Below are 26046 nucleotides of genomic sequence, written 5' to 3' on the forward strand. Positions count from 1 at the left end.
AACTGCACAAGGGAGATCATGTTTTAAAAATCTATTTTTGTATCATTATTATTTATGCTTGGGTTATGTCCCAGTCCTCCCCAGAAGCTCTTATTGAGATCAGCAGCCCATTGTGCTAGGCACTGTACACAGAGCCAGATGCCCTCCCAGCCCTGAAGAGCATGCAGATTCAATAAGAAGAACAGACAAAAGATAATTGGGAGAACCCTGTTATTTCAAGTGTCCCCTGAGTCCTGCAGCAAGAAAAGAGAACACAAGTCTCCCACGCAACACGTCTAACATGAGATTAGAAATGACATCACGAAATTAGGCATGTTAGAAGTGACATCGCTTTTCACACGAGTGAGATTAGAAATGACATTCACATTTCTAACATGAGATTGAAGTACTAGCGCTCGATTGAAAAACAAAAGCCAAAAAAAGGAAAATAAAAATTTAAAAAGCAGCAAACGTTTTTGTACATTGAAAAAGAAAAAAAAAAAAACATTAAAAAAAAAGCCCTTAAGAGTAATAAGCACTTAACAAAGAAACCATGGCCGACCCCCTCCCTCCCCCTAATGCTAACCCCAGCTTTTTGCCTGTGGTTCTCCTTCCATGGAGCCAAAGGCAGTTATGCTGAAGACAACGTCGTCCCTCAACATCACATCCTCGGCAAGTCCACATTCGCCATGCTGCACTCCACTTCCGAGCTCTGTAACAAAATCATCTCTGCCTACGGCCACATTGCATCCACGTTGCCCGAACCAAGACCTTTCAAAGACAGGGTTTTTTCTGGGTTCGCAGTAGTGCTCGAATGCTGCACGCACCTCTGCAAGGGTGCTGTCAGTAGGGTCTGCAAACACCCCTGGCACGTTGGTGTAGATTTCTAGGGCTTTATCCCCAGTGCAGTGAAGCACGACTACAATTTTATGATCCTCTGCCTCTTCCTCAGCCTTTGTGATTGCAAGGGATAATTGCAGCTTCTGTTCCCATCTCCTCCAGTTCACCCCAAGATTTCCAATAAAGGATAATGCTGGTGGAGGTTCAAAATGCTCCATTTTTTTTTCTCTTTGAATGAAAGCTGTAACCCCCTTAATCAGGCTGCTGGTGACTCCACCGAGAGACAGGTCACTTCTGAAACCACATAGTGTTTAATCTGTGCCATTGGGTTCGGGGATGAAGTAACGCACTCAGACCTCTGTGCCTGTGGGGTCCTGTCCTCGAGTCACCATTCAGCAGAGCCCAGTGGGGTGGGAAACAGAGCTGTATCTTTATTAGGAACAGGATTCAGCAACTCCCATGCTCACAGCTTGCAGGGAGAACTACTGCTATCCACCACCACAAACTGCATGCACAGGGCAGCTGGGGGGGGAAACTGAGTCAAGAAGCTGTCTCCATCATTGGTTTGCTTTTCTCTTAATGTAGATGGCTGGAGCAGCCGAGTGCACGAATGTAGCTATGAAGTTGTGGTCTCCACTGAGTCCGTATTTGCTGGTCTCAGCCTGCTCCTGGGAGATGGTGCCATATCCCCTATTTACATGGAGCGGCTTATGAGCCTGGTAGTATCTGATCACTCGTTGGCCATAGTTGTAACAAGGCAAAGTCTTCATGTGGTGAGGAACCTGCGTGAGAGGGAGAGAGAAAAGGGGACAGGGGAAAAAAAAAAAAAGGAGAGTGAGAAAGAAATGCATAAATATCATGCACATAGTGGAATGGGGTTTCAGTTACGTTGGCCTCCAGGCACGATCACAGTATAAATCTTAAGAATCACAAAGTGTGCACAACACCTTTTGGATCCCTTATGAGGGCCTTATGGACAGCGAGTTCTGCATAAAACATGGATTTTACATTCACAGCACTTGCGAGCAATTCTGCAAGTCACTGGGGCTCTCTGAGTCCCACTGTCATCTGTGGTTTGACTGGCTGGAGGAATTCACATCTGTGAATTATCTCATGTTAGAAATGCGCTACAGCAACCACCAGGTAACACTCGCAGCAGATGAAAGAGTCTGTATAACTGCACTAGCTGCAAAGGAGCGGTGCCCATCTTCACTTGATACGGATCCTCCTCAGCCTTGAACATTCCCCCTGAAGGCAATAAGGCCCATCCTCAATCCTGTTTATTCTTTTACTTAAAATTGCTTTGTACCACACCTCTGCTGAAAACTTCCACAATGAACACAGCCACCCTTGGAAAAAAAAAAAAAAATTGAAGTTGTAAAGGTTAAGCCTAAAAGTAAATATTTCTAGTAAAAAAAAAAAAGTCTGCTAGAATTCTCTTCCTAGATACCTTTTCAGGTCATTCTCCTGTCTGTAGCAGATGAGAAGATCAAGATGAAAGAAACCTGGTCTTTGGGAGGAAAAAAACCAAACCCTGCACGCTTCAAGGTGTACGGGCAATCAGCTTTTTCCAGAACTACCAGAAAACCCAAGCTCTTTCTAGTCAGGGACATTGGCTGTAATTTCATTTTGTAACCAACACCTTTTCATTTCAAGGGCAGGAAAGGGAAAATGGAGACCACAGGGATGATTTATCATGGGTTTTTATTGCTTGGTGCACTTCATCTAGGGAGGTAGGAACAAGCTATGTATATTAGAGACACTAAGGCTAATGATAACTTTTGCAATGGTAGAGCAAATCCCTCTGCTGCTCAGAGCTAGTAAGTGGTTAGTTCTTCCTTTTTCTCTGAAAGCTGACTGGAGGGATTCCAAGACTCTCCGTAGCTGGATTTTAAATGAACATTTTTTCACCTTACATGGCAGCCCAATAGCAGGAATGCACAAGACAAGTTGCTCAGTGGACCCTGGCAGAGCAAACTCCAATCACTCGTGGAGCAAGTTCAAACCCTGGCATAAAGAGGTACAATTCCTGTTTGATTTCCTAGGATTTGTGCCAGTTTACACCAAGCCTTGGATCTGTCCTTCACCTTCAAAGGCAGCTCTCTAGTGCTATAAAAGCCAGAGACTGTGCATCTATGGAGATTAGAAATTGAGGTCCTGTGCTGCACAGTAACAACCCACAGTACACCAACCACCTGGGTCCCTGTGTACATCTACTCCAAGCAAGAGTAAGAAGGATCAGAATCACAACGACATCCCAAACTGACATATAAATGTGTTTCCCTTGTCAACCATTTCTCGGTGCTTTTCCACACCATCTCTTGCTCCACACAACATGATTTCTCAGGGTCCCTCTTAGCAGACTAGTGGCAGATAAAGCAAAACAACTAATTGCTCACACATCTGATCACGCTCAAGGCTGGCCGAGACTGGGAATATCTGCCAGGATGTTGCTACACTGATACAAGAGGGTGGACACGCTGACCTTGTGCCAAAAGTTATTTGTAGGGGGTAAACCCCCTTGTTACCTGGTGCAACCACAGGATAAAGACCCTTATAGTCATCCTCCTAGAAGGAGCAGTGCCATGACCTGTACAAATGGACGTTGTTTTCCATGCTCCAGGGCTAACTCTGGGTCCCATCTCCAATTCTGCTCCTTACCTGCTTCCTACCAGGACCTAAACACCTTCTGGGGAACTGGCCAAAATAAAAGTTATTCTACGTTCAGGAGGTACCTTGAGAAATGCCATACACTTCCCGGGAAAGCTGACACTTGGAAACGTAAGCCCCCCAACCCCAGCACCAGGCGCTATACCAGATTCAAGATCCTCAGGGTGTCAGTAGTGTTGGGCTCTCCAGTGTCCCACCAAAAAGGCGTGTTGCTCACTCTCACCTTCCCACTCCAGCCTAAGGAACAGATAGGGTTGGTTATGTTAGCCGTAAGTATTTTCAGAAGAGAAAGATTAATATCAAATCTAATACACACATCTACATATCTGTATTATATAGGTGAAACAACACCCATTCAAACCCATACCCAAAATATTCTCTTTAAGCCCAACATTAGTGAATAGTCCATGTAACACGTGATCCCATGTACAACGGCCCTGTCAATACATGTCCAGTCACAAATTGTAGACTTGAACCCTCAGCTTCACGAGGAATTCAGTTCACTCCCATAGAAATAAATAGCAGCACTGCCGTTGCTGCGAGCGGTCACCAGACAGCAGCGCAGGGCTCCTCTGTTTCTTTAAATGGTAACCTCCATTCAGACAGCAACGAGATGATTCCTCCCTGGATATCAACTTCTTCCAAGCAGTAAGAGGCTGAATGCCTCCCCACGTTCCCTTTCCTTGTGAAACTAGGGCTGCTTAATAGAGACTGCCTCCCTTTACCGGCAGGTCCCCTGCACCTGCAGCCTGAACTCTCCCACGGCTCCGACCCAGCCGCAAGCACAGACTCCCCACGGTGCCAGACTCTTCCTTTTCCCGGGGCACCTGAGTCCTGAGTTTGCACGGCTCCTCTCCAAGATAGGGGACTCAGCTCCTAAATGTTCATGCCAGGCAGATCGTGCCTGACCAATCTAGTCTCTTTTTATGACCAGGTTATGAAATGCCTGGACACAGGAGGAGGGGTGGATGTCATATACTTAGACTTCAGGATGGCCTTCGATACGGTATCCCACCCCATACTGGTGAACAAGTTAAGAGGCTGTGATGTGGATGACTGCACAGTCCGGTGGGTGGCGAATTGGCTGGAGGGTCGCACCCAGAGAGTCGTGGTGGATGGGTCTGTTTCGACCTGGAAGGGTGTGGGCAGTGGGGTCCCGCAGGGCTCGGTCCTTGGACCGATACTCTTTAATGTCTTCATCAGTGACACGGACGAGGGAGTGAAGTGTACTCTGTCCAAGTTTGCAGATGACACAAAGCTATGGGGAGAAGTGGACACGCCGGTGGGCAGGGAACAGCTGCAAGCAGACCTGAACAGGTTAGACAAGTGGGCAGAAAACAACAGAATGCAGTTCAACAAGGAGAAATGCAAAGTGCTGCACCTAGGGAGGAAAAATGTCCAGCACACCTACAGCCTAGGGAATGACCTGCTGGGTGGCACAGAAGTGGAAAGGGATCTTGGAGTCCTAGTGGACTCTAAGATGAACATAAGTCGGCAGTGTGACAAAGCCATCAGAAAAGCCAATGGCACTTTATCGTGCATCAGCAGATGCATGACGAATAGGTCCAAGGAGGTGATACTTCCCCTCTATCGGGCGTTGGTCAGACCGCAGTTGGAGTACTGCGTGCAATTCTGGGCGCTGCAATTCAAGAGAGATGCGGATAACCTGGAGAGGGTCCAGAGAAGGGCCACTCGTATGGTCAAGGGCCTGCAGACCAAGCCCTATGAGGAGAGACTAGAGAAACTGGACCTTTTCAGCCTCCGCAAGAGAAGGTTGAGAGGCGACCTTGTGGCTGCCTATAAGTTCATCACGGGGGCACAGAAGGGAATTGATGAGGTTTTATTCACCAAGGCACCCCCAGGGGTTAGAAGAAACAATGGCCACAAGCTAGCAGAGAGCAGATTTAGATTGGCCATTAGGAAGAACTTCTTCACAGTTCAAATGGCCAAGGTCTGGAATGGGCTCCCAAGGGAGGTGGTGCTCTCCTTTACCCTGGGGGTCTTCAAGATGAGGTTAGATAACCATCTAGCTGGGGTCATCTAGACGCAGCACTCTTTCCTGCTAATGCAGGGGGTCGGACTCGGTGATCTATTGAGGTCTCTTCCGACCCTATGAATCTATGAAGGAGCCGGGCAGCTGTTACAGAAAGTTGCTGGGCTGCTACTTACTGAGGGGACTAGCTGTAGGACTACTCGTATATAAAGGAAGGGTCAAAAGTGTTGGGAAAAAAAAAAAAAAAATCGGTCCGCCTTGTCTTCCCGACTTGCCAGTTTAACAGCCCCCATCATATCACCACTGAACTTCTTGCCACCTTTATCTTCTCCCAAAATAAACTGAAAATCCCCGACCTCCCTCCTGGATCAGAGAAGTAACTAGGTTTTTGACAGACAAGGCAGTGCCACTTCTGTCCCCCCAAACCCTAAACCTTCCCTTCTCAAACCATGTCCCACATTTAATGTTCCCATTCGAATAAAAGAGTTGTCTCACCAAGTTTCCGTAATAACAATTAAATCATAGATTTCTTTACAGGCTATGACTTTTCAAAGTGCAAAAAGCAGGTAATCATAATAAAATAGCACTTAGCATTTTAACCCCACTTGGAGCAGAGTTTATTTGAAAACCCTTGTTACAGAGAGGCCAAAATGGAATAACTCGTATTGAGATGCATAAAGTTTTCTTATTAGCAAATCAATGGCAAAGACAGGAGAAAATTCCTGGCTTAGTACCTACCAGTCCCATCATACCACTCTGAAGCTCATAGTTTCATAGTAGCTAGGGTCAGGAGGAACCTGATCAGATCATCTAGCCTGACCCCCTGCCACAGGCAGGAATGAATGCTGGGTTCACAAGGCTCCAGACAGGCGATCGTCCAACCTCCTCTTGATTTTGCCCAAGGTAGAGGCGAGGACCACCTCCCTGGGAAGTTGGTTCCAGATTTTGGCCTCCCTAGCTGTAAAATATTGCCTTGCTAACCTAAACCTATTCTCCATCAGCTTATGACCATTGTTCCTCATCACCCCAGGTGGTGCTGGGGAGAAAAGGGCTCTAACTGTTTGCTGTTGATCTCCCCTGATGAGTTTGCAGGCAGCCACCAGGTGCCCCCTCGGCCTCCTCTTGCTGAGGCTGAACAGGTTCAGGTCCCTCAGTCTCCCCTTGTATGGACTGTCCTGCTGCCCTCTCACCAAGTGGGTGGCCCTCCTCTGAACCCTCTCCAGGTTGGCCACATCACTCCTGAATTATGGCATCCAGTACTGGACGCAATACTCCAACTGCGGCCTGACCAAAGTCGCATAGAGGGGGAGGATCACCTCTCTGGATCGGCTTCAGATGCATCTTTGGATGCATGACAAGGAGCGGTTGGCTTTGCTGGCTGCGGTCTGGCATTGGCGGCTCATGTACATCTTGGAGTCAATAATGACTCCAAGATCCCTTTCAGCCTCTGTGCTTTCAAGAAGGGAACTGCCCAGCCTGTATGTATGCTATGGATTCCTTCTCCAAGGTACAGCACCCTGCATTTGTCTACATTGAACCCCATCCTAGTCTCGTCTGCTCACTTTTGTAGTCTGTCTAAATCTAGTTGCAGCCTCTCTCTCCTTTCGAGTGTGTCCACCTCGCCCCACATCTTAGTGTCATCAGCAAACTTGGACAGCGTGCTTTCCACCCCCTCGTGCAAGTTGCTGATGAAGATGTTAAACAGTGTGGGCCCGAGGACCGAGTCCTGGGGTACCCCACTGCTTACATCTTGCCAGGTTGAGTACAACCCGTCCACCACTACTCTCTGGGTGCACCTCATCAGCCAATTTTTTACCCATCCAATTTTTTGCCTGCATCCAACTGTGTGTGCATCAATGCCACAGTTGCCTAATTTATTGATGTGAGTGGGTGAGAGACAGTGTCAAAAGCCTTCTTAAAGCCATTTATTGAAGCTGTTTAAGGTATGATACTCTTTTAAAATTTGGCTCTGGAACACAGTGAACTATAACAAAGACAAAAATTTGCTCAGACAAAAATAAGACAAATGTAAGGAGAGCTGCTTGGCTGTGTATAATCTATCAGAGTATCCGATTGAGTGTTTGGCTCACAGTGAAGCTCCATGACAGCACGGTCCCATAGATTGAGTCAAGTCACTGCACAAAACGTAGGGTGACAAGATATTTATCACCAGACAGTGCACCAGTACCCATCTATTTACAGCATTTGCTACTAAATGGAATTTATATCCTCTTCTGAAAACTGTACCATGTATTAATATTGACTTAGTTTCAACTGATGCTTCATTTACTTAATGTAGTGAAATGCATGTACTTTTATAAGGAAATATATCCCCATGCCATTCAGCTGTGTTGATGACAGCACAGTCTCTCTTTTGACTAAACTTGTATGATCAACAAGGGACAGTTAAACTTTGCCCTAAATGCTACTGTGTAAGAACATACCCTGTATATTAAACTGTTGCAGAGTGGATCAAGTCAATAAATGAATTTGTTCTTTGAAGTGAGCCATGAATATTGATAAAAAGAAGCTTATTACATTAGAAGCGCTTTAAATGTTCAAGTAAGGTTTTGGGCTAATGGACTGGATTCATTAACTGGAATTCATGTCTAAAGCCTTCACCTATGTAGATCTTCTTTCTAAATGGTATAAACACTATAGTCCTAAGGGTAGTGCACTTGAAACAAGTATTCTTTTACACGTGGCATTTCTGTATAGTTTGTATCCATGGGATTAACATAAAAGATTCAGAAGGCAAAATTTAGGGACACAAATCTTCCTTTCCAGAGCAATTTTGACACTGGAGAGGTTAAAGGACTATCCATGTTGCTGAATAGCGGCTCCACAGAAAATAGCAGAACTCAGGCGATTTTACCCAAGAGCAAATGAAATCCTACAGCAATATCAAACATGGGATTCCCAAGGTTTCATTGCTGTTTGATTCCTCTTGCAGGCTCGGTAGAGAGCTACGGTTAAGCTACAGCTCATCTGCGCATTCGTGCTTACGTACGTGCTTACTTTGTTGATTATGGGCGACCGCATTTTATCATGAGCTGCCTTTTATCTGTGTGCTTACTGCTCTTTCCTGAACAGGGATGGACTGAAAAACTGGGGCTTAAGAAGCATGTACGGTGGCATAGATCCACTGAAGTGGAGTTATGCTGGGTATAGCATTGCTTTTCTAATGAAAAGGAAATTACACTATCACCCTTGATGAGCATAACGAAGTCAGGCTTCTTTAAACATTTTCCACTTTTTGGAATTGAATTTGGATGTGGGTTTCCCCAGAGGATGCATTTTTAACTGAACATCTGCTAGCCGGGATTGTGAAATCTGCCACCTGGTCCAAAGGTTAAGGACATTACAGTAAGGGTGAAAAATCTGCTGTTACCAAAACCTAGAAGCATGAAGACAAAATCTTTAGCAACCATACAGGACCTGATTAAATGAGTTAGAAGGCGGACACAGGGTGGGGTGTATGTGTGTGTCCACACATTGCCACAAATGTTCCCCAAACACAACACAAAATCACCAGTTTGCCACCCAAGAAAGCCACCACGCTTCTTCCCACATTTAAGAAGGTAACAAATCACCATATTTTTACACTTTTTTTTCATACAAATGTTCCTAAATCACCCTGGAGGTGACTCCCATCCTCCATCCTTTGTAGGCCTTTCTTTTTAGCCTCAGGAGGTCTGCTAGGTCCCTGGAGAGCCAGGGGGGCTGCTGTGCCCTCTTGCTGCCTTTCCTCCGAGATGGAATAGACTTAGTTTGTGCATTAACGATCGCTCCCTTGAGGAGCAACCACTCTTCTTGAACTCCCCTTTCTCCGTGGTCATGGTCCCTTAGGGCCTCACTGACAAGCCTCCTGAGCTTGTCAAAGTTGGCTTTCCTAAAGTCAAGGACTTCTGTGTTGCTGACCGACTTGCCAGCTTTTCGGCGGATGGTGAAGGTGATCAGCTCGTGGTCGCTGTCACCCAGCTTCCCATCGACCACTAGGTCGCCGAGTAGGTCATCCCCAGTAGCCAGTACCAGGTCGAGCAGCGCTTTGCCTCTCTTTGGCCCATAGACTTCTTGAGTCAGGTAGAGGTCATCCATGCACAAAAGGAAGCTTTGTGACCGCTCAGATTTTGCTGAGCAATCCTCCCACGAGATGTCCGGGTAATTGAAATCAGCCATGACAACCATGGTCCTGGAGCATGCAGCCTCAGCCAGTTCCTGGGCAAACTCGTGGTCAAGCTCAGGACTTTGGGTGGGAGGTCTGTAGTAGACTCCCACCATTGTGTCCCCTGTGCCAACAATGGTGGGAGTCTACTACAGACCTCCCTCCCAGGATCAAGGGCTTGATCAGGAGTTCACCCGGGAACTGCCTGAGGCTGCACGGTCTCTGGAGGGCAGGCTGTATGAGGAGAGCCTTTTCTGCCTGTGGCAGGGGGTCGGACTTGATGATCTGCTCAGGTCCCTTCTGACCCTACCTGCTATGAAACTATGAGATGCTGAGGATCTGGGACTCTTCAGTCGGGAAAACGGAATGCTCAGGGGGGGACTTGGTGGCAGCCTACAATTACATAAGAGTTTCATAGTTGGTAGGGTTGGAAGGGACCTGAGCAGATCAGTAAGTCCGACCCTCAAGGCGGGTACATCAAGACCTGGGAGAACAGCCGTTCACCAGAACTCCCCAAGGGATAACATGGTCTAATGGCCATAAACTCCAGGAAGGCCAATTTAGACTAGACATAAGGAAAACGTTGTGGAGCTTGTCCAGGGTCTCGAACAGACTCCCCCCAGAGGTGGTGCAAGCACCTACTCTGGACTCTTTCAAAGAACATATGGATATTTTTCTTGCTGGCATCACTTGATCCCATCTGACTTCCTGCCTATGGCAGGGGGTCTGGACTCCATCTCATATGGTCCTTTCCAGCCCCTAATGTCTATGAAATCTATTTAAAGAAATTCTTTTTTTCTTGGGTCTTTCAGATAGATTGTGTGCTCTCTGAGACCAGAACTATCTTAGCTCTGTGTTTGTACAATGGGGTCCTGGATCACTAGTGGGGACCCCAGTTCTTATGATCATTCAAATAATCTCTAGACTCCCATGCCTACCTCTGTACAATACCCATTAATTCATGACTGAGGGAGGGGAAGTGAGCCTTGCACTGAACCCTTAAAACTCAGCTCAGGCCACTGTAGGCCTGGGAGGGGGTGCCCACGGTCCTGACAAAGAATGTCCCATCACCCCCTGGCCCTTCTCTTGGCTTCACCTAAAATACCATACTCAAGCCTGAAAATTAGACCGTATGAAGGACTCAGGCTAAAGCTGTTTCCATTGCCTAATTGTGGGCCTGGGTAGGTAGGTTTTATTTCTTCGAGGTGGGGCCAGGCCCTCCCAGAGGCAGTGTCACACAGAGAGACATCCCTTGGGTAAGTAGGTGCCCTGCCTTTGACAGGGCAGGTTGATTTCTCATCAGCAACCTTTCTAAACAGGAACAGTAATTAAAAATATGCAGCTGCAACTACAGACACATAGGTAGATTCCGTTCTAATTCTACCCTTCATCAAGAACCAAACCTCGTCTGGACTCTTACAAAGCCCAGAAAGCCGCCTAATGACTAAAACATATACAGCAAAGAAACATCAATGCAAAGTCTTACCCATCTTGTTGGGAAGGCCAATTTTATTGTAAGAACAAACCTCACTCCTACAGACTTCAGCAGAGGACTTGGGATCAGGCCCTGTTTCAGGCAAATGAAGATTATTCATATCCTGGCTCACTAAACTTTCTCGAAAATTTATCCAAACGTCAATGGCATCTAAGCTAAATTCACATGGCAACTCATCTGGTTTATATCAAAGTCCAATTATAAAATATCCTCCCAAGATATCTGATGAACCCATGTTTACCTAGGTATAATATTTTTCATCCGAGGATCTCAAAGTACTTTATTATGTACAATCAGGGTTCAAGAAATGTCTTGAGATGGTCCATTATTTCCAGAGAGTCTTAAGACATTCAGAAAATTTAACTTATTTATGACGGTCTTCCCTGCTAGATATGCACTGCAAATCCTAAAACACCCAGAGAATATCATGTTGTTCATTTAAAATCAACATCAACAGCAAGTGTTATTTTTAGATAGCCTCTAAATTGTTTTATTAAGCATTGAGGAACATGATTTTTGCTCAATTAAAATATATTGGCCATTACTGACAAGAAAGGCCGAAGCCCCTCATACAATAATAATAAATAAATAAAAAAGCCAGCTCAGGCCCATAAAAAGCATCAGAAGGGCAGAAAAAGAGGAGACTATTGATAGAGATAATCTTTTAAAAAAGCCATATTTTTTCTTATTTCCCTTTGAATTAAAATAACTTAGATGACCTCCCCTGTTCAACAGTCTGTGCAATACTTCTTCTGGCTCTTCCTGGTCCCTTCTCTAATTACCCTGCTTGGCAATCATAGCATATAAAAGAGCGAAATAGGTCCCATTATTTAGCAGGGTGTTTCCAGATAGCATGCTATGAGACCCCACTGGGCACCAGAGAGACAAAAGTTTGGTGATAACATTTCACATGGTTATGTGTTGTCTATGCTTCTAAATGGCACCAAGAGATAGGGAAGGGTGTTGTGAAAAGGACAGGTTTATGATGATTTACATTACAGTAGCATAAAGCTCCCAATGAAGATTAAGGGCCCATTGTGTGAAAACCCATACAAAGCACCTTGTCCCTTCCCAAAAAGCCCACACTTAGAGCAGACAAAGGATAGGAGGAGACACTCAAGCAGAGCAAATGCAAGAATTTGCTAACAGTCCCACAGCAGTTAGCAGAGGAGCTGAGAATACAACCCGAGGCTCCTGGTTCCCCAAACCTAGTGCCTATCAGCAGATCCCAACTGCATCCGTTTTGTTACAAACCCGTGTGCTTCCTACCAAAGAAGCTGAAAGGTACCCGAGTATCACAAGGCTTTCTCATAATCTAGTTAATACATTACTTAACCAGTCATGAGGAAATGGGAAATATTGAGGACTGGAGCAGAAGCACGTTCTCAAAGTTAGACTCCACACACCTCTGATCTTTCTAGCACAGGCTAATTTTGTGCTAGTTCAGGATCAAGATCCAGACCCACATTTTGTAACCTGAGTTCATCACTAGGAAATGGGAAAGAATAGGAAGGCAAGAGGTTTTCTCCTGTGCTCAGACGTGGCTTAATTTTGGTCTCACAGATATTGGCACTCCAGGAAGATAGATTAAATTAAAATATATTTTAAATGACAAGTAATGGGGGAAGACAGAGCTCCCAAACAGTTGGTCTTACCGCAGTGCCAGTCGCAAGCGTACAAAATGGGTCCAGGCCCCCAAACACATGAAAGTTTAAAAAATAATACATTTGGAGGCCTATCTTCTTGTCTTCTCCTTTTTCAGACTTCAGTGTTGACATTTCTTAGCTTTTCCGCAACACCACAAACGCTAGAAACTTATTTAAGAAAAGATAAATGGCGAGATTCTCAAGTAATCCTCTGCCTCTAAGAAAAGAGGTTTAAGAAAGACACCAAACAGCATAAGACTGACTTAAATTTGGACAAGCTGGCAACTCTGGGTACTAAAGAAGCCGGAAGAAGCTTATCTTTTCTTCTGTATTTCTAGGGAGGAGGGAATTGTGAGACTAGGTGAAGGCTGGGACAAGAAGTTTCAGGATACAAGAACTGATTAACTTCCTTGTTGCAATGCTACTATTTAAGGGTACAATCCTGAAGACTGCTTATTCTACTGGCAATCAGGACTCATACTAGAGATGAAATCTTTTATTAGACTAAAAAGATTTTTGCCAAAGAATGTCTTTAATTATTCTTCTGTGCATTTTAAATTATTGTAAAGGGGATACAAAGCTTGGGAGAAGCTCAGTCACTTTTTTTTGATTTAGTACATATTTCAATAAGCTACATAACAAGGTTGGAATATGTATTGCTAAAGCAGATGGATTCTTTGTGTGGGAATTTAATGTTCCTGAATGCCTCCCAGACTGACAGCCCTGGAGACTGGAGTCCTTGCTGTAGCCACCAAAGAGGTGCCACAGCTATGTTATTCCCTCCACAGAGCATTTCAGTCTTGAGATGAAGGAATAATTCAGTCCTAATGGTTGATGTGTCTTCTGTAGCTGCCAACATATTTTCCACTTGTCCCAAGCAATTTATACCATTATTATTAATATCATTTGTTACGTGATTGTGCCTCTCTCTAATCCTTGTGAAAGAACCCTTGTCAGGTGCTGTACAAGCAGAAAAATATGACGACCTGTCAAATGAAAAATGAGCTAACAGCAGTAAACTGCTTCGATGCAGCCCAGAAAACATCAGCCAGCGCTGAAACTTTCACTCACTAGCCGCCATGATGAGATTTAAACTGACAAAGGGGAAAAATGACCCATCACTTCTGTCCCCTTGTCTCACACAACTGCATCAATGTGCAACAATTGGAGTAACTCCCTCTACCATACACCCCTTCCATGTGATCCCACGCTATCTCTGCCAGCCATTTCATAGGTGCAAATTGTGTTTAACTGATTTATGACCCAATTTCAAAAGGTGCTGAGTGCTTCACACAAAGCTCTGAGATGTTTTAGGCCCTGCTGACTTTAAGAAGGGACTCAGTGAATTGCAGGATATAGTCGACAGCTCCTAGAATCGAGTGCTGTGCCGGGTCCTTCGTTCTCCCTCGGCTAGCTTTCTGTTCTGTAACAGCTGCTGAATCAGCTGATGAGTTGATCGTGCTATATATGATATCTAAAGTGTTTTACAAAAAAATCCAACTTTGCCTTGGGAATATTTTTATACCAATTCACAAAAGTCAAATGAGTTTTTCTCCCCAGAACAACATATCCCCATGATTTTCAGAGGATCAGAATCGTTTCTTAATTGCCATGTTTCCCTTTCTGCCATGACGAGCTAATTAAGAGGGTTCTTTGGTACCACTTGCTGTATGGGTACTTGAGGGAATGGCCAGGCAGTTCAATGCAAGGAGAAACCTGGATTCATATACCAAAGGCAGCGGGCAGTAGAGCTCAAGTGAAAGGCATACTTGTGCTTATTAATTAAAGGGAGTCCGGAAGAGGCCTAAGCCTTCAGTGATCCCCACGGTTAATGGGATACTCATAGAGGACTGGATGTCTGCAGAGAAGTCTCAGAGCTACTGCAGAGTTTCAAAAATTTGACTCAACCGCTTGCTGGCAGGGATGGAAGCAAGGTGCTGCTAAAATACGAGCATGAACAGCATGCTGATCTCAGCTGAAAGTAAATGCGTCTGAATTTCCTATGCTGTTTGTGAAGTCGGGCAGAAGCCCTAGCTGCATGGGGCTCGCCACACAATGGAGAAGGTAATACTCAAAACGCTGGTCAGAAAAGGAGAAAACACAAAGCTTAAGACAAACTTGTTTTACATCAAAATGTGTGTGAGTTTTCCCTAAGAAAAAGGTTTGAAGGTGAGAAAAGGAAAATTGGGGAATCCAGATGTTTTAGTACAGGGGTGGCCAAAATATGGCCCGCAAGCCATATTCAGCCTGCCAGGCCATTCTATCCAGCCCCCGGGGCACTTAAAACATTTAGAAAATTAATATTTATCTGCCTCTGATTCCTGTCAAAGACGGTCCGTCAACCCTGCTGGCGCGGCCCAGCCTGGCTCCATCAAGCCCCTGCCAGCCCAGGGCCCATGCTCCTGCCACCCCATCCAGAGCACTAGCAGCACTGACCCTGGTGCTCCAGCACAGGCCCTGCACTTCCACCCAGCTGTTGCTGTGCTTCACGCACCCGCTTGCTGCCCATTCTTCCTGCCTTCCACAGCTATTCCCCTGCTCCCCTCTCCTCCCCTCCCAGCACCACGTGGTTCCCAGCTGCAGCGCTGAGACTACAGGAGCAGCTGGGATGTGGTGCCGAAGCAGCATGGGGGGACGGAGGGAGGGGGGTGGTGCAAGGATGGATGGGGAAGTGGCAGGAGAAGGGCAGCAGTGGCAAAGTGGGGAGAACTGTCTGCGAGCAGCAGCATGGGGCCGATGCCTGTGCCAGTGCCCTGGGGCCCCGGAGACGGAGCCCGGGCTTGGAACAGCAGGGGCGAGGGCTCTGCCTGCTGTGGGGGGCTGTGGGCAAACCCTCCCCCTCCACACAAGCCACAATCCCCCCTAGCCACCCTCCCCTTGCACACTCAGAACCCCCCACAAACCCCGTACCCACCCATAACCCACACCTCCACACAACCCACACGCTCCCTCCCCAACATACCCACACACCCTGACAAACAGCACACCCCCGCAACAAATCTCTACCCACCCGCCCAGACCCTCCCACGATATACAAGAGTAAGATTTCATTTGAAGCTATTATACCATCATGTCTATGTACGCCACACAAACACGTGTAAATCAGGACAAAAACTGTTTGTTTGTTTTTTAATGAAATTAATTAATGTTGTAGTACATTTGATTTTTAGAATATAATTTGGTACTTTTCTGGTTCGGAGATGACAAACCCCCTTGCTGAAAGGAGTACTTCTGGGGGGCAAAGGTCAGGACTTCCAGTCCCAAAATAGTAACCAGGGGGCGGGGCACCTGTCAAGGGGCAGGGCTACCCATGCGACCCTTGATGGCTTGCCAAAAGTCAGCGACCCTCCAGCCAAAATAATTTCCCACCCCTGTTTTAGTACATTCCCTTGAATAGAGAGCCTGTTTTCAGCAACTGGATACATGATCTATGTGGTTGGACTCCCTCACCTGCCAGGAGTCCTTTTGATTTCATTGGGATTTGGCACACACCTAAGGAAGCTATGAAACACTGTATGTCAAGATCTTTGTTCACTTACTAGCTCAACAGGAAAGAGCCTGGCTGAAGAATGATGGCCTTGTAGTTAAAGTGCCAGATTGGGACTCAAGGGACTGGAAATAAATCCTTGGCTTTGCCACAGACTTTCTGGGGTAATTCATTTAAACTCTCTCAGTGCCTTGGTTCTGCATAAATGAAGCTAAGAGATGCTCAAGCATCATGTGATACCCAGATGCATGAAGCGGCAAGATAGGACAGAGAGGTGATTTTACCTCTATATCCAGTATTCACCAGGCCAATGCAGACATGTTGTCAAGAGTGAATGCTGCATGCAGGGTGCTGCCTTGCAGAGATGCACCCAAGGCACCATGCTGAAACTCTTGAAAGTCGCCTTGTTGAAAAGGCAGTTAAAGGACACCTTAATTCCAGTTTACAAATACCTTAAGAGGGAAACAACTGTAAAACGACTCTTTAACCTGTCAGAGACATACCATATTAGAATAAATTAATGGACACTGGAGCTGAACAAATCTAAATTAGAAATAAGACAAAGGATTTAAAACTAGTGAGGAGCATGCTGCCAAGAAAAGTTATGGATTCATCATCTTTTGATGCCTTCAAATCAAGACTGGATGTCTGTCTAGACTAGAAGACATGCTATAGTTAAACGTATTTGAGATTGTGTGTGTATCTTCACACATACATAATGGACATATGGTTCAGCCTAGAGATAACTGTGAAATTTAATGACCTAGGACACACAATTTAATCAGGATGACTGAATAGTTGCTTCTGGCTTTAAATTCTATGAATGATTTCTTTTTTCCCCACCCTTGGTTGTCTTACCTATTGAGATTACAGACTGTTTAGGGCACAGAATGCCTCTCTGTACTCATACATAGCATCTTGCCAAAATAGGGTTCAGTCAGATCTGAGACCTTTAGACCCACCTTCAAATATTATAACTAGAAATGACCATTATCCATAGCCAAAGCAAGAATGGAATAGAAATCCCAATAAAACTTTTCAGGACATATTAAATTTTAGAGCAAAGGATTTCCTATAGCCTTGTAAAACAAGAGGGAAAAATATCATATCGAGCTGCCTTAAAATAAAATGAAAGCCAAAAAAAAAAAAAAAATAGCAACAGCGCAGTAGCCTTTTCACAGGATCCTTAGTACAAAGAAAGCTGGCAGGTTCAAGGATCTTTCTTACAGAAAATGGCCGAAGCTCAGAGGTAGGCAGAAAGAGAGGCCAAAAAGGGAGAGGGAAAAAAGAAATACTTCAGATGATAAAACATCAAAAGGATGCAGAAGTGGAAATGAAAAATCCGAACTGACTCTTTGGAAGGAACACAGGTGGCAAAGCAAGCTCTATCTATGATATTCATGCCGTTGCTTGATGCAAAGATGATGATGGCATAGTCCCAAGCCATGCTTTTAAAAGCAAACAAAGCAGACCTTGCATCTACCTAATTAGCAACCAACACAAGGCAAGCAGAACAAGTACTTAAGTGCCTACCTGAGCAGAGGAGAATAATATCACTGCATACAGAAAAAAAGCCACGGCCTGATGCACAGGAAAAAGTCACCATGACACTGGCTTCCAATGAGACTGGGATGTATCAATATTGGCTCAGTAAACATACATACACAGAGGGAAAGCTTGTTTTCTTTCCCGGGATCAGAAAGCACTGGAAATGCGCAGTGGCATCTAAAGAGCAAATTTAACACATTTGTAACTGAAGGCTCTGTATCCCTGTGCATCAAATGCAGCAATTTGCACTTGGACCTAAGGAAAACAGTGGCTCATTCCTGGAAATGATTACTTCATTTTAAAAGGAAGGTGTGGGACGATATTTCTGGAGGAAAGGTGTTAGGCTAGACCTCAGCACATGAAACCAATGGTCCTCATCACAATAACCCAATGGTCTGTTAGGCTTGTGTGGTGATTGACAAGCCTATCTGAATCAGTTTTACTTCCACAGATGGTAAATGCTTTAGGGTACCATCTGTCAATATGTCTGTCCAGCATATACAACCATGGGACCCTTCTCCAAGTAGGGCCTCTAACACTAGTGTAACACAAATGCTTAAAAAAAATAATATGTTACCAAGTTGGACTTGATGACCTGTTCAGGTCCTTCTGACCCTAGAAACTATGAAACTGTAAGTCACAACCAGTGTGTTAAGATGCGTGTGCTCAAGTTTGATAAAGTATCTCTAGTTTAAGGCACTCAAAAAACTGTGCTGATGCTCCAAGGTACTGAGGATCTGCAGTACTAATTGAATGCAATGTGCCTTTGATTTCTTTTGCATGTGGCCTGAACCCTTGTTGTGCCTACATATAGATTTAGATGCCTAATTTTAAACAGCAAGTCCAAGATGTTTGTTTATCACTAGGCCCTGATGTACCCTCATTTTGTATTAATGTAACTATTTGTATTAAGGGTGTGCTTTGTTTTAAACAAATTGGGCGCATCTACATGTGCATATTAAAGTGAAGAAATAAACTCTGAAGTTTATGCTCCAGAGTTTATTGTTGCAGGTGCACCATTTGAATGCATACCCAGGACTGCAGCATGTTGAACCAGACTGGAGCAGACACAGCTGGCAGGTCTCAATGGGCTGTGGACAGGCTGGCTGGGGCACAAGGGTGTTTCAGCGCAGGGCTAGCCAGCAGTGAAGCACCCTCATGCCCCAGCTAGCCAGAGCAGCATCTACATGTGCTTTGCTGTGGAGTAAAAAATGCCGCAACAGGATAGTACTTGTATTTACCTGCTGCAGAGTAAATTCATTTACTCCAGCCTAACAGGGGCACACATGTAAAAGTGTGACGTTTACTGCACAGCTCATTAGTCTAATGCACAGTAAACATCTTGTGTGGATGCGCCCAGTAGCTACATCAGCACAGCCCATAATGTAGGCCCAGTTCAATGGGGATAAAGATGACTCTTGGCAGAATAGCTTACTCCACTTCCTACACTGGAATACATTATACTTGTCTAAGATTACACCATATAAAATGGGGAGACTATGGCAGAGAAGATATACACCTTAATCTCTGCAAGTATTATTACATTTGTCCAAGTTTGGCATAGTATCTTGAGAGGAACTAACTGTTCTGATGTTTTCAAAATCAGCTTCTAATTTCTACTTAGCCTAATGCTCATATTTTTTTTTAAATTTAGGGATGCCTTTAATTTGTTCCAAGATGAGGACCCACAACCAGACAGATCCCAAATACAAACTCTTTTTTGATGAAAATTTAGGCCCTGAGTTTCAAGAATTGGGCTTGCATTCTGTTTATAGTCATAATTTGCAGCTGGTTCAACCCAGGCCAAATCAGCATGCTACTTGTATTTAGCAAATAATACTTTTGTGAGCTTGTTCAGCTGCTTTGGGACTAGCTTTTATTGAAGGCACACTTACAAATAGTATATAGAGAGGTAATAAAAGGTCATTCAATGCTTTAACAAATGTTCACTAGCTGGAGATGCTAACAGAATCCTATAATCAGCAGATAACCATATATAACAGCTGCATGCTGATGTCCTTATAATCATCTTTAAAATCTATTAATCACTTAATAACACTTTATAAACTGTATCTTTAAATATAAAGTGTGCTTGATGAATTGCTACATGGAGCTTGGAAAGCATCTTTAGGGTTAATGATCATTTTGGCTTTCCTGCCCATCAAGGGGAGCTGCAGAATCTTGTACCTTGTAGACCAAAGGGAACAATGGAAGAATACAAATGAAAGATTCCCTCAACTGCAATGTGTGTTTTCTAGCATGCAAATCCCTTGTTTTTTACATTCATAACGAGAGAGGAAAAATGTTACAACTGTGGTGCTAAGCTGCTGCAAAACTCTTTTCATGTGACAGAAAGACCTCTGTTTTGGGAAGACAACAAGACTTTAACTCAAGGATACATGAAAACTGAAGAATTAAACCCAGTACAACTCTCAGACAGCAGCATATGGATAAAGCAAAGCCTTGAGAATTTCATTGAGTGGAAGTAAAAATAACCCAGCTTCTGCAGAACTCCAAGTAAAAAAATCCCTTTAAATGAATTACTTCAGGAGTGTCAGGGTCAAAGTCTCCTTTGTTACTGCCAAGCTTCCAAATACCTTGCAAGATATTCAGCACCAAACTGTGGCACATGGCACGCTGTATCACCTTGTAGGGAAGGTTTAGAGTTTGGTGGCGAGAAAGCTTGATGTAACCAATCAGAAATTTAGCAGTGTAACTTAATATGTCATTGAAAGTTCACATTCACTTCCTTGATAAGAAGCACCCAACAAAACTTAAATGTTAACACTCGTACAGTGTAGGAGCATCAAGGACTAAAGATTAAATCATGGGACAGAGTGTCTCATGGTTTGGTTTCGGTTACTCAGTCTGCCACCTACCTCCTGAGGTGGCCTTTGCAGAGTCACTTAACCTCGCTGTGCCAATCTACAAAATGACTGTGCAGTTGTTTTCTAACACCGTGTGTGATTCTGAGAATTTCTCATTTGTGTCTCTACTACACTGATTGAAAACTTAACCTTTTATTTAAGCCCCCAAATTATTTTTGATTCAACAAAATGATTTAAATTTAGGACAAGAATTTTAATTGTGCTTGTTTTGTTTTTTTTTTCCTGGCTCTCCTCTTGTTTTTATTATCCTATTCCTTTGTATATAAAGCTAGACTATTTTAAAAGAGAGACAGAAGGAAAGAGAAATTAAGAATCAAATAATTTTAAAATTAACACCAATATGTGAGGGTTTGAATTTGAAGGCGGGTTTTGGTCGATATAGCATCTTTTGGAGGGTGAGGGACTTTACAAAAAGCTCCAACCCAGACATCTCTTTGCACTTATCTACCATTTTTTGTCCAAGGACAATTTCATATCTTTTATACACGTGCACATTTTCCAAAGTGGTTCATGCTGACTGACGAGGGTTTCCACTGAACTTAATACAAGTTTTATTATTGACTTCAGTGGGATCACAGTTAGGTCAGTGTCATATTAAATTAAATAGTTTGAATGTTTATAAAGGTTGCCCATTAGCCAGTTTCAGGAAGAAGATAAGGTTTATCTCCTTATCTAGTTCTTTGTTTTGGGGACTACGTGCAAAAGGTCCTGACTTTGCTTAAAGTCTTAATTTAAATTTCATCTTTTAGAAATCTTTTACAAAGAGAGCAAATATCCTGAATTCCAAGAGATCAAACCCTGAGGCCTTTTGACCAGGTTGGTAAGAAAAGGGCATTTGCAGTGATATGGAAGTTTCCCAAAGGTAATTTAAAATGCTCAACAAAGGTAAAAGAATCTGTTGAGTAAGATCCGAGCCCAAATTTGGGAGCAGTGATATATTGAGTAGGAGGAGCCCACTGACGGCAGCTCGCTCAATAAAAACGGTAACTTGCTGTCCCAATTTGGAGGTGACTATACTTGTAGAACAACGAAGGAAAAATCGCAAGTATAGCCCGGTTCAGACTGATCACCTGAAACTACCCTCTCCGTGAACACGGATCTCTTAGTTCACGCTGAAGCTGCGGAGCACCTGAAAAGGACTGAAGGAAGGGGACTTAGTCCTATCACTGCTGAGGCCAGCCTTTGAATTGTATTGCTGAGCCCATTTCATTGAACCGTAGTACTGAGGCCAACCCATTAAATCGTACTACTGAGGAATGAAACCATATTTTGGTATTTGGCTTCTTGGAATTCTAGGATTGTAAATATATTATGAAAATAATAGTATTGATTCAAATTTAACTTTTAGTTGTAATTGTAGTTGTTTTTGTAACACTAATTCTTATAGTATTGTTTGGGAAGGAAGTGCATTCGGAGCATTGTTTCTGATATATGTAATTATTGTGTTTTTAATGTTTGTGGTGTTTCTTAGAGTTAAGCAGTGTTATATACGTAGCAAAGATTTTTAAAATAAAATTGTGTTGTATAAATTAAGTGTGTAATCATTGTGAAATTGTGCAATCAGTTAACAGTTAATCAGTTAACAGCCAGTGCATCAAAACGAATCAGTAAATTGTGTGGGATTTTCTCTATTCCATAACCCACTAGAGACAGTCAGCAGAGCGAGCTCTGAAAGTTATAGCAGCAACTAAGCTGTATCATAAGAACATTAAATGAAAAAAATAAAGGCTGGGAACATGATGGAACTAACTGGGAGAAGGACTTACCTGTGCTGAACTCAAAACATTTGCCCATGCACCTGCATTTACACCTGCAAATGTGTGTACAATGGGACGTCTTGCACACGAACAAGCCTAAATATGTGACCTGCCTGTAGAAGAATATCCAGGTTTGGAAATCTGGACTGAGAGATTCAAAGCGGGGCATAGAAAACATGACCTACAGACCAGTCAGCCTTACCTCAGTCCCCCAAAAAATCATGGGGCAGATCCTCAAGGAATTCATTTCTAAGCACTTGGAGGTGAAGAAAATGATCAGGAACAGTCAGCATGATTTAACCAAGGGCAAGTCAGGCCTGACCAACCTGACCGGCTTCTCTGATGAGATGACTGGCTCTGTAGATGCGGGGAGAGCAATGGATATGATATATCTTGAATTAGCAAGGTTTTGATACCGTCTTCTTTCAAGCAAGTTAAGGAAGGCTGAGTTGGATGAACTGACTGTAAGGTGGACAGAAAGCTGGCTGGACTGTTGGGCTCAACGGGTAGTGATCAACGGCTCAAGGGGCAGTTGGCAGCCGGTAGCAAGAGGAGTGCCCCAAGGGTCAGTCCTAGAACTGGTTTTATTCGATATCTTCATTAACAATCTTGAAGATGGGATGAAGTGCACCCCCAGCAAGTTGACACCAAGCTGGGGGGAGTAGTAGATGCGCTGGAGGGTAGAGTGACCTAGTAGTAGATGCGCTCAGAGTGACCTAGACAAATTGGAGAATTGGGCTAAAAGAAATCTCATGAGGTTCAAAAAGGACAAGTGCAAAGTCCTGCACTTAGGACAGAACAATCCCATGCACGGCTATAGGCCTGGGACCACCTGGCTAAGCACCAGTTCTGCAGAAACCGACCTGGGGATTACAGTGGACAATATGAGCCAACAGTATGCTCTTGTTGCCAAGAAGGCTAACGGCATACAGGGCTGCATTGGTAGGTCTGTTGCCAGCAGATTAAGGGAAGTGATTATTTCACTCTATTCAGCACTGGTGAGGTAAAATCTGGAGTACTGTTTTCCAGTTTTGGGGCCCCCACACTAGAAAGTATGCAGACAAATTGAACCGAGTCCAGCAGAGGACAACAAAAATGGTCTAGAGGTTGGGGACATGATTTATGAGGAGAGGCTGAGGGAACTGGGCTTATTTAGTCTGGAGAAGAGGAGAGTGAGAGGGGATTTGATACCAGCCTTCAACTCCCTGTAGGGCGGGTGGGGGTCACAAAGAGGATGGAGCTGGACTGTTTTCAGTGGTGGCAGGTGACTGAACAAGGAGCAATGGGCTCAAGTTGCACCAAGGGAAGTTTAAGTTGGATATTAGGAAGAATTTTCTCACTAGGAGGGTAGTAATACACTGGAACAGGTTACCCAGAGAGGTGTGGGATCTCCATCCTTGGAGGTTGTCAGGGCCCAGCTCAGTGAAGCCCTGGCTGGGATGATCTAGTTGGGAATGTTCCTACTTTGAGCAGGGGGTTGGACTACGGTTGGAGGTCCCTTCCAACCCTCACTTTCTATGATGCTATGATGCATTCATCCTTTTTGCAATGACAGAAAACGTATACTGGATCTAAGCCATAAATTATTTCCATGACAAGGAACTAGTTAGGCAGTGCAGGCATTTCTGCTTATATTACTAGGCAGATAGTCAGGGAGAGACCATCAAGAAGGGCTCTAGAGAGCCTTCCCATTGAAATTTTTATAGGCAGAACAAAAAGAACAAATAAGAAAAGAAGAAAACCGCACACACTCACCAGAACAGATAGCTTCCATTTTAACACTCACACATAACAACTGTGCCCTTAAATGCCACCAGTTTTGATAAGAGTCTCTGTGTAGATCATACCCCTCACAACCCCCAATACACTTCAGTTATTCTCAGTCCATCCCTGTATCCATTTTGAAAGGCTCTATTTAGGAAATCCCTCTGTGGACTTCCTGCCTCCTGTCTAATGGATACGTCCTCTCTTCTCCCTGGCCAGCTCATTTGGCAAGTCCAGGCCCAGTTTTTTCCCTTCCCTTTTCATAGATCACCACTCTTGCGACAAAACCCTTCTCCTCACCGCCGATGGTGCCCCTGCAGGGAATCCAAGCTCCAACACAATACTGCTCTTCTGCATTATGAATGAGTAGTATGGGTTCAGGCCCTACTCCAAAGTCTGGTACAACCAGTGGGAGGCTTGATTCCAATTGGTTTTGAATCAAGCTTTTAAAAATTATATTTGATCTCATTTACTCAAAACTTAGTCAAGTTTTGTCTTCTCCCCACGCTTCAGTTTTCTCTTTTGGGAAAAATGCTACTTACCTGAAGTAAAATGCTTAAATATCTAGAGATGAGATGTGCGGTGCAAAAGGTAGATAATTATATACTAATGTCATAGAACAGATACAAGATGCCAACAAGCGTCTATCCTGTCACTAAAAGGTGACCTTGACATCACTGGGCCAGTCTTCATGGCACTCGGAAAAAAGGACCCTTGTAGACAGAGCAAGTTTATATTAAATCCACAGTCTTCACAGGCATTTTAATATTCATAGCTGTCTTTTATTTTTTTTAGACCAGATTTTTTCTTTTCATTCTCTTCTTATGAAACACCTTACATGCAAAGTTTGGAGAACATTGTCATAATCCCATTTTGGTGTTTTTTCCTCCCCCTCTGAGTTAAAGTTGCTAACAAGTTCTGATTCTACTATTTGGGACTGTTATTTAAGTGAGGTTGTCCTGATAGTCGAGAGACAACCTTAAACCACAAGCCTCTTCAAAAGGATTTAGTAATTATCTAATGCCTACTAAGTCGCTGTACCTTAGCCAATGGCATTTAAGTTTACCTGGTGAAACGTAAGCAGCAGCTTGTTACTTGTACCAGTTCAAATGGGCATTTTCCAAGTCAGACTTCTTTAACGAATTCTTCACCTCCGTTTTCTTGTGCAGGGACCAGGACTCCCCCACCATGATTCAAAACAGACTCGAGGGGAACACCTCAAGACCAAAGGTTGAGGAGGACCAGGTTAGAGTGCTTCTGGAGGGGCTGGACGTGTTCAAGTCAGCAGGTCCAGATGCTCTCCACCCCAGGGTGTTGAGGGAGCTAGCAGGGGTTATTGCAGGGCCCCTGGCATGGCTTTACGAGCGCTCGCGGTGCTCGGGCCAGGTGCCAGATGATTGGAAGATAGCCAATGTGGTCCCCATCTTTAAAAAAGGGAGGAGGGAGGACCCGGACAACTATAGGCCCATCAGTCTTACCTCAATCCTGGGGAAACTCTTTGAGAAGATCATCAAAGAGCACATCTGTGATGGGCCGGCATCGGGGATGATGCTCAGGGGCAACCAGCATGGTTTCATTAAGGGCAGGTCATGTCAGACCAACCTGATTGCCTTTTACGATCAGGTCACAAAAGCATTGGATATAATATTAGATATAATAACGGCCACAAGTTGTTGGAGAGTAGGTTTAGATTAGACATCCATAGGAACTACTTCACAGTAAGGGTGGCTAGGAACTGGAACCAACTTCCAAGGGAAGTGGTGCTGGCTCCTACCCTGGGGGTCTTTAAGAAAGTGCTTGATGCCTACCTGACT

The 26046-nt window shown here is 44.3% G+C and overlaps 1 pseudogene; it reads right to left on the bottom strand.

Moving 5' to 3' along the window:
- Positions 1–3638: 3638 nt before the first annotated feature.
- The window catches only part of LOC132245685 (leucine-rich repeat transmembrane neuronal protein 4-like), a 32998-nt pseudogene continuing 10590 nt past the window's right edge, over positions 3639–26046 (bottom strand).

Source organism: Alligator mississippiensis, chromosome 15 (assembly GCF_030867095.1).
Source record: "Alligator mississippiensis isolate rAllMis1 chromosome 15, rAllMis1, whole genome shotgun sequence".
Taxonomy (NCBI): domain Eukaryota; kingdom Metazoa; phylum Chordata; order Crocodylia; family Alligatoridae; genus Alligator; species Alligator mississippiensis.